Genomic DNA, 10,172 nt, shown 5'->3' on the forward strand with positions numbered 1-10,172 from the left:
TCCCTGCCCTGTGGAAAGTCCAAGGTCCTCCCCCCTACGTCCATGTCTAGGAAGGTGAACGTCCAAACTGGCTAGGCTCCCACAAATTCCCACTCTTATCCATGGAATCATTGTCAGCTGACCGCTGCTTCCAGAATAGAGTCAGGCTTTTAGAGTCTTTCAGCTGGTAGGTAAACAACACTCAAATGTAAGGCCACGCAACCATGGCTATATGGGCAGCCCAACTTAAACCTGACAGGTTAAAAGGGGGGAAAAAGACACAAAGTTAAGTCATTAGGGAAAGAGAGCTGGCTGGACCTAGAGGAAGTTGGAAGAGGGGTTGAATATTATTAAAACTCAAAGAAACAAAAAGAAGAGAGGCATTGACATAACTATCACAAATAACACTGACTTATTTTTTAATATTTGGTTTATAAAGGATTTTATAATTTTCAAGAGCTATTAGGTCTTTCTAATTCCCAGGCTGGGTTGTAATACTTCTCACTGACTGTGGTTAGCATTTTTTCAAATTCGACTGAATGCAAATCCTACTGCTTCTGATTAACAAAAACACTAGAAACATTCAATTCAAGGACAAATTTTCTAATTTTTATTTGTGAGTTTGTTTTCTAGATTTATATTCATGTGTCTTTTTTCTTTTCAAAGAAATTCCCTAGAGCTTTCCTTATGAGGTGTTTGTGATATAATAATCAAGGCATTCCCCTGGCAAGATTGCCAGGGAGCTCACTCCAGCTCCACTTGACTACTTCTCTGGGACTCATTTGCCTCAGCTCTAAAAATAAAACAGGGCTGGCTGGATTGCTCCATGGTTACAGACGCTTGAACCAAGTCTAATGACTTGAGTTTTAGGAACCACATGGTATAGATGTTAGAAAAGAAGAACCAATTCCTAAAAGTTGGTCTGTACCCTTCTCACACATGATATAACTATATACTTACACAGAGAGATATAAATGTTTAAAAATAATATAAAAATCCAGAATTACACTAGGTAATATACTCTTTTTTTCCTGCCATAGAAGGAGACTGTCTAAATGACCACATATTCCTAGTGCACAGAAAATGTTTCTATTTGTGGAGGAGATTTAAATGGATGTAGAAGGTAAAAAGACCTTATTCCTACCGATAAGTTCTTCAGAAGCCAGGAATGTTAAAGACACAGCTCCGAACTTCAATAGAATGAGGTTCATAGCTGCTCTTCCTGAAAAGCCAGGTATGATACAATTTTCCAACCTGGTGATGCTTTACTGTCTGATGAGACAGAGTCCATCTGTGTCTCCCGGAATTTCTGCTTCCTGCATCCCAGATCCTTTCCCTTCTAAAACGTTGACATATGGGTCTGCCAGGGCCTCTAACTGAAGGGCATAATAAAATTGATCAGTTATTCATTCACCAGTACCAGAGATGCTGAGATTAACAATTAATAAAGGGGACCTTCAGAACCTGAAAAGCTTCTATAAGGTGAAAGGCATAGTCAATAAAGCAAAACAGCACCCTACAGAATGGGAAAATATCTTCATCAACCCCACATCTGAAAGATATACAAATATACAAAGAACTAAAGAAATTAGACATCAAAACACCAAATAATACAATTAAAAATGGGATACAGATCTAAACAGAGAATTGTCAACAGAAGAATCTCAAATGCAGGAAGACACTTGAGGAAATGTTCAATGTCCTTAGCCAACAGGGAAATGCAAATCAAAACAACTCTGAGATACCTGTCAGAATGGCTAAGTTAAAAAATACTAATGATGACTTTTGCTAGAGAGGACATGGAATAAGAGGAACAGTCCTCAATTGCTGGTGGGAGTGCAAACTTGTACAGATGCTTTGTAAATCAGCATGGTGGTTTCACAGAAAACTGGGAATCAATCTACCTCAAGGCCCAGAAATACCACTATTGGGCATATATCTAAAGGAAGCACACTAATACCACAATGGCATTTGCTAAGCTATGCACATAGCAACATTATTCATAACAGCCAAAAACTAGAATCAATGTAGACACCTCTCAACCAAAGATTGAGTTAAAAAATGTGGTACATTTTCACAATGGAGTATCTACTCAGTGGTTAAAAAAAATATATTGATATTTGCAGACAAATAGATGGAACTAGGGAAAAAACCTAACCCAGACCCAGAAAGATAAGCATGGTATATACACACTCATAAGTGGATATTAAATTTAAAGCAAAGGATAACCAGCCTACAATCCACAACCCCAGAGAAGCCAGAAAGCAAGGAGAACCCAAAGAGAGACATTCATGGATTACCCTGGGATGGGGATATAGACAAGATCTCCTGAGTAAATTGGGAGTGTGGGAGAGGGGGAGGGTGGGAAGGTAATGGGCAGGGAGAAGAAGAGGGGTTAGGAGAACATGAGGGATTGGAAAGTTTGAGTTGGGGGAAGGACAGAGAGGGAGAGCAAGGAAAGAGATCTTGATAGAGGGAGGCATTATGAGGTTAGTGAGAAACCTGGCACTAGGGAAATTCCCAGGAATCCACAAGGATGACTCCAGCTAAGAATCTAAGCAAAAAGCCAGGTGGTGGTGGTGCATGCCTTTAATCCCAGCAGGATGGATCTCTGTCAATTCGAGGCTAGTCTGGTCTACAAGTGCTATTTTCAGGACAGACTCCAAAGCTACAGAGAAACCCTGTCTTGAAAGGAAAAAAGTATCTAAGCAAGCAATAGTTGAGAGCATGCCTCCTTAACTGCCCTTCCCCTGCAAGTAGATTGTTTGCTTGCTACCTTAATTGTTATCATCGAACCTTCACCCAGTAACTGATGGAAGCAGATGCAGAGATCCACAGCTAAACACTGGGCCAAGCTCCTGGAGTTCAGTCATAGAGAGGAAGAAGCAATAATATGAGCAAAGGGGTCAAGATTACAATGAAGAAACCCACAGAAACATCTGACTGTAGCTAGTGGGAGATCTTACTGTGGACGGACAGCTGGAGGACCTGCCTAGGGCTGAACTAGGTCCTCTGAATGTGGATGACAGTTGTGTGACTTCGGCAGTTTTCCACTGGCCATGGGACCCATATTTATCCCCTAGTGCAACAACTGGCTTTTTCGAACCCATTCTCTATGGAGGGATACCTTGCTCGGCCTTGATACAGGGAGGAGGACCTTGGTCCTGCCTCAAGTGATGTGTCAGATTTTGTTGATTCCAATGGAAGGCCTTAACCTCTCTGAGGAAAGGATGGGGAGTTGAACTGGTGGAAGGTAGGGGGAGTGGAAGGAGGAAAGAGAGAAGGAACTGGGATTATATGTAAAATGGAAAAAAATATTGTTTAAAAATTGATTGGATATTAATAGAAAGTGTGCTGGGGGCCTCAGAATTTCATAAAAAATACCTTGTCAAAAGCAAAGGTTTGAAAAAGTATTTCTCCATCACTTGGCAGCAAGTCAAAGAAATAATTAAAAATTACTCGCCCTGCTCCTTCTATAATAAAACTCCTTTATCTGCAGGAAGCAACCCCAAAAGTAGGCAAAGAAATGAAATTTGGCAAATGGGTGTGTTTCATTTTGCAGCATTTGGAAAATTAAAATATGTACACTGTACAACTGACATTTTTTCAGGTTCAGGATTTCAATAGGCAACTGCTTTGAGTTCTGAAAGGGCTGATTCTATAATTACACACCTGTTAGAAGTTATGGAATCATGGGTACATATAAAACTGACAGTGCTCCAATATATGTTTCTAATAAGATGAAACAATTTTAATATTGTAACATGAAGCATATTACAGGTATATCACGCAATCCTGCAGGACAAGCATGCTACTCAATGGTGGCACGGACCTAGAAACTTCCTAGAGTTGGGCAGTAGCATGGCTTTCAGAGCTGTCAGTAAACTAGAAAAAAAAATCCCTTGGGGCTAGAATTACAGGCAGTTGTGAGGTGTTTGATGTCAATGCTGACATTCAAACTCACACCAGAACTACAAGTGATTTTAACCCTGGCCCATCTCTCCAGACCCTATTTTCTCGTTCTTTAGTAAATGTTTCTTTTTTTTTTTCTTTGCATCATTAATTTAATTTCCCACAGATCCACAGCATAAAAATGTAATACTTCTTAAAGTAACATTCTACAACATTTCTCCCTCTGTCTAAATAGGACAAGGTTTTAACATTAACAAAGCAAAACTACACACAACAACTCAGTCACCAAGTAAGAATTACATTTACAAAATTTAGCCCATTTATGTTTAGCATATTCAGCGAAAATAATCCATTACCTATCCTATCTTAATGAAATTAAAGTTTTACATTTAATTTACTTTCTATAATAACTTAGGAAAATAGCAACTCTAGCAATCTAGTCTTCAACTCTATCAAAGACCCTCAGAAGAATATAATATTACTAACAACAGAGATCACATGCTGCCTGAGCAGTCACCCAAAGTTCCTCTGCAACACTGGGGGCATCTACTTTCAGCCTACAGGTGAAGAGTATCTCACAGACTTTTCAGTTTAGCAGGATATGTAAAGGACTGTTCTGCCTTGTTTCAGCTGTCACTTTCCTGTGAGCCCTGTGTGTCCAATCTTCAAGGTACATAGTCAAGCAGTCAAAGAACAACCAGTTTCTTTCCCAAACGCCTAATCTTGTCACAATGAAAACAAACTTCTATGAAGTTTCTTTGATGCCCATCATCCTCTTATGATGTTCATGTATGCTGACAGAGGCAGATGTGTCTCATTGTCATGAAAAGGCCTAAGTTAATAAAACATTTTAAATGCCATATTCTAAAGGTTTTTGAACTGTTTGCAGAGCATTTATCTATCTAAAATATACCTATTTAACCCAGAAACCATAACCAATGTGACTACAACTTTGATTATTGTAAGTGTTTCTTAGCATGTGATTTGTTTCTATTTTATTAGACTTCTAACATGCTATAGTTTGCAGATAATTCTGTAAATCTTTGGACTGATTCATCACTCAAAAACAAACACACACACACACACACACACACACACCAGTCTCTTAGGCTGTTACCATATTAATGAGATCCCATTTAGTTATTTTGGCTTGAACTATTGTATCCCTACCTGAGAACTCACAGTACCTGCAACATAATGTTTCTTATACCTCTTTCAAGTGGCTTCTTGAGTACCAGGTATAAAAATAATCTTTTAATCAATTTTAAGATTATTTTTGTATATGGAGCAGGTGTCCTCCAGTATCACTCTTTCCACTGGGTATAAGCAGATTTTCATAACTCTTTATTAAAAGATCATCCTTTCCCTGTGTTTCTTTGAAGAACAATAATAGGATTTTGTTATATGTGAATAAGATTCATGGTGTAGACATTTTAGCATCTCAACTCGTCTGACTGGTGAGGCTGGAATATATTTTTTAAGCAGGAAGGTTTTTTTCTTTTTCATCTTACACTCCTAGGTCAAAATCCATCATTGAGGGAACCAAAGGCAGGAACTCAAAGCCAGGAACTACAGCACAGACCATGGAGTAGCCTTCTTACTGACTTGTTTTCAACCAGAATCATCTTGCCAGAGGTCACACCGCCCCAAATGGACCAGGTCCCCTCACATTAACCCTTAATAATATTTTTATGTCCTATAGAAATGCCCACAAACTATTCTGATGGAGGTAATACTTTCACTGCTGCCCCTTCTCTTAGGTGACTACTTTGTATTAAGGTGGCAAACGAACCAGTACAAACAAACAGTCTTGTTTTTCCTATAAGATTATGACTGCATTTTGCTGAACATAAAGATCTAGAGTTCTAACCATTTCCTGTGGATGTAATAATTTCGATCTTCTTTATTGCTACATAAAAAGCCTTACATATAATGTTATGTTTGCCATTATTTGTTTGGTGAAACTCTGCACATTTTTAAAGATGTATGTTTCTTTTTGGAGAATTCCATATATGAATATTGTATATTCCTCATTTCACCCCCTTACTCTCCCTCCCAGTTTCTCCTGTGCCCCCACTGTTTCTCAACTTGGTGACCTCTTCTTTAGTTATTATCCTTGCACATACGCTGAGTTCTTTTAATGCTGCGTTTGTTAGTATGTGCTGAAAGACACCTGTCATGGGCTCAACCCATGATTAGTGTTATTCTGCCTCCCTTGGCAGCCATTGATTGCCTTTAGATCTTCAATTAGAGAATGGGCATTGTGAGATTTTCTCCATTAATGAGGGATGTCAACTGATCTCACCATCATGTAGGTCTTCATTACATGATGGATTGTTGAGATTTTATGAGTATAGCTTACTTTCCCATGCCAAAGACATTATCTCCTAGTAGATATCGGGATCCTTTGGCTTTTGCAATATTTCTGCTCCTTTTTATATTCCCTAAGCTTTATGGGTAGAGACTACATTATATCATTATATCTGTGTCTATTGGAATATCTTATCATTACACATGACTGTTAAAATCTAAAGTGCATAAATCTGAAATTGATCTATATGTCACTGATTTGGATACTTATATTTTAGAATCCTTATGGTTTGAAAACCTCATAAAAGAAATTACATGTTCCTACTACTCCTTTCCTACTTCTTCTCTTCTTCTTCTTTCTTTACTATTTACAAACACAATCAAGAATGTACTAGTAAGAATAAAGAAGTTCCATACAACAAAAATATGTTGCTCTTTAGGTCAATGCCAAGGTATGGCCATATGTTAAACTATGTTCTCTATTTTCATATACACTTGAGCTATACATCACAGTGCTTCTGAGCTCAGACTATTCGGAAGCAAGTAGAAGGTCCTGTCTGGTTATACAGAGGCAACCAAGACCAGGTTCTAGTTCTTGTTTTACTTTCTATGTCACTTTCTTATTCACCTTATTTGGGAAGTCTATCATGAGCAAAGAATAATGTGATGTCTTCCTAAAATTTTATATAATATACATAAAAATTAATATTTTAGGCTCCTAAATTTGGTTTAGAGTCCTAAATTTTTAAGAATTTAGAAAACAATAGAATAATTTAGTCATGATTATTGAAAAATAATACTAAAAATCTGCTAAGATTTTTTAAGAAAATCTGTTAAGCCATCTTCTTAAATTATTCATAAATAATCTTTAAATGTACTCTATTCTAGAGATAGAATTGGGGTTCATTTAATGTTTTCACAATAGCACTGAGATCACAGCTTGTATAAATCATAATAACTTTGTAATTAATATTGAATTAAATGAGCACATTTTCAAAATATGAACACTGGAGCCAGACTGAGAACCTGCATGGATTAAGCATCATTTATATTACCATACATCTAGGACAGACTCATTGTAAGGTATGTCCCAAATGCACTGTTTTTATGGAGGAACTCTATCCGGCTCTGTCCATTAGTAGGGATGACATAGATTCCATGGTGATCTCAAGAGTTCAGATGATGCACATCGTCAAATAACTGAAAAAGAGAAATGAAGTTCAAAGGGTAGACTTGGTTACCCTGGCAACTTGCTTAAATGAGCACATTACTCTTGGGTAATTCAAAAGGCATAAGTGTACTTCGGTGCATTTTCTAAAACATATTTTAAGCAATAACCTTAAGATGAAAAATTTTCAATTCTTACCTACTTATAAAGATGTTTTTCTTATAAATTCCATTTAGAGTTCTGCAAGAGGAATGGACTCAAATGCATGAGTGGCAATTTTGGACCGTGCATTGTGTTTTTAGGTTACCGAGGGCACCTTGGTAATCATAATCATTAGTAGTTCCCACTCTCACTACGCATGTAAAAAAGACACATTTTAAAAACATGACATTTGCATAGAAAAGGTTATTTGCAATTCTAAGCAAAAAGCCTCCACACAGTTACTACTTGAAGCTCCCCTGTTAATAAATGATTAAATTCACTTTCATTCCAACAACCACACGCAAGCACAAATTACATCACAGTGTGATCATTAAAGGACAGACTCTGCGTTTGAAGGTGACGTTAGAAAACTAACCAGCACACATACTGCTGTCCACAATGGATCATGACCTTTGCTAAAAGGGCTTAGCTCTCGGACTCCTGCAGCCCCTGATAATGAAGGCTGGCTTCTGGTACCTAATTAGCAGGTCAAGGATTCTTAGCGCTGAGCCTTCAATAATTAATGTCTTAGAAAAGAACTTTCTGATCAGATTCTCTTTGGTTTTCAGGTCAGCGGTAACAACTGAGAGTTAAAATTGATCATTTGTTAAGACTCTTTTAGCTATTATGATTCATGATTCAGTTGTGCATTTATGTGAGCACATAAAGGACACACACCCACACAAACACACACCACACACAAACACAGACACTACACACCACACATACACACATACCACACTCATTTTTCTATGTGAAACATGTATTTTATATTAATGCTTTTTTTCTACTGCAGTCCTAATTGTTCAGCCAATACAGTAAGCGATGAGCAAGTTAAGTCCTTCACTATGTGAGCCGCCAGAAGACTGGCCTGCACTGGCCTTCATTGTGAACTACAAATTCACCATAGAGCTGCAGTGATGCCCACGAAATGAATAACTTGTCTGCTTGCATACATGCTACACAGACTTTTCACTTTTAATAATATGACAAATATTTGTCATATACATTCTGGAATATTATATGAATTTAAAACCTGTCAGATTCTTGGATTTTAACCAAAACCCAAAGTTTTTAGACAATCTATTTGTACGTGCAAGGTATTGGTTTTTTTTAAGTTTTACTACATATTATATTAACTATTAAATTTTTTTCCTCTTATCATCTAAAACTTCATTGAAAATATTTGATTAAGTGTGTTAAGTTTATGATTGCTTTAAAATACAAGGTGTTCTTTTATGAGCCAAAGCCAGTCTTTTTTGAGAATAAATGCTCAGTTTTAGGAGATGATAGGGAATACTTGTTCTAGTTCCAACTGTCCCTTGTCAACTGGGTAGCTTTATAAAACCTTATATCCCCAACCCCAAATTCTCAAAAAGAGTTGCCCTAAATAAATAAATGAATGAATGAATGAATGAATGCAGTGCACATGGCAAAATTCTCCATGAAGCTCCAATGCCATGCTGTCCTGCTGGCTTCAAACCCCTCCGCTCCCAGCAGTAACTCTGCCATGTCCCGCATGTGCAAATGAAGTAAAAAACCCCCAAGTTTCTCTTGTTGTAATAACAAATATAGTTTTACAGAACAGCTTATTTTTCAGTAATGAAAATGAGGCATGGCCATTCAATATTTATAACCATTAAAAAAAAAAGAGTTAAGAATGCATATGCTCTGCCAGATGGTAGTGGCACACACTTGGGAGGCAGAGGCAGGTGAATCTCTGTGAAGTTCAAGGCCAGCCTGGTCTACAGAGTGAGCTCCAGGACAGGCTACAAAGCTACACAGAGAAACCCTGTCTCGAAAGAAAAAAAAAAAAAAAGGAATGCACATGCTCTCCCCGCCCATCATGACAGACTGTTTGCTGTGGTGTAGAGAGGGCCACTGAAGGGGCAAATGGAGCTTAAACCTAAGGAACTTCCAAGCATATTACAATAACCAAACGTGCTTGTTTTTCTCCACCTCCTGAACTTGAGCTTGGTCAGACTCAGTAAAGGGCCAAAATGCCATATAGCATTTTTACAAAAAGATACATTTATAGCTCTTTAGTACTAGCTCTTTACAAATGACCATAAATGCAAAGAATGGATAAACACACATTTTTCTCCTATCATAAAATCTATTCAAACTCTTTGGTGCATAGATTAAAACAATGTCTTCTATTTATTAAGGACAAATGCGTGACTTATGAATAGAGGCACCCCATTAAGAAAACAAACACTCACTATCCTTTTTGTAATTGTCTAGTTTTGAAATCAAATTAGCACAGAAAATAAGGGTAGAAAGTCAGCAATAACAAAATAATCCAATAGCATATAAAGTCCAACTATAAGAGTGTAATCGTATCTATGGATGCTTATGAAAGGATCTAGTTTGAAGCCACCCTGGTTTATAGGGGGAGTTACAAAAACACCATGACTACACAGAGAAATCCTCTCTCAAAACAAAACAAACAAAAAAGCGTGAACCTAAAATTAACTGGAAATTAACACATATTAAGCTTGGCCAAAGAAATCCAAGTGACCAACACAATGGCATATTCTTGTAAAAATACTAGACTTTAGATAAAGAAAATTCAAAGATGTATTTATTAAATGAGGAAAAA

General features: G+C 37.3%; 1 protein-coding gene across 2 annotated transcripts in view; it reads right to left on the reverse strand.

Moving 5' to 3' along the window:
• Sntg1 (syntrophin gamma 1) overlaps positions 1–10,172 on the reverse strand; it is a 348,433-nt gene that overhangs the window by 175,383 nt on the left and 162,878 nt on the right. Inside the window, exon 4 of one of the 2 annotated variants that reach the window (XM_050163780.1) lies at positions 7,257–7,401. The exons of the other annotated variant lie outside the window; for it this stretch is intronic. The gene's annotated coding sequence lies outside the window, so the exon portion shown is untranslated. The remainder of the gene's footprint in view (positions 1–7,256; positions 7,402–10,172) is intronic. 2 annotated transcript variants of the gene reach the window in all.

Source organism: Alexandromys fortis, unplaced genomic scaffold (assembly GCF_014885135.2).
Source record: "Alexandromys fortis isolate MF-2015 unplaced genomic scaffold, M_Fortis_MF-2015_v1.1 scaffold_18, whole genome shotgun sequence".
NCBI lineage: Eukaryota > Metazoa > Chordata > Mammalia > Rodentia > Cricetidae > Alexandromys > Alexandromys fortis.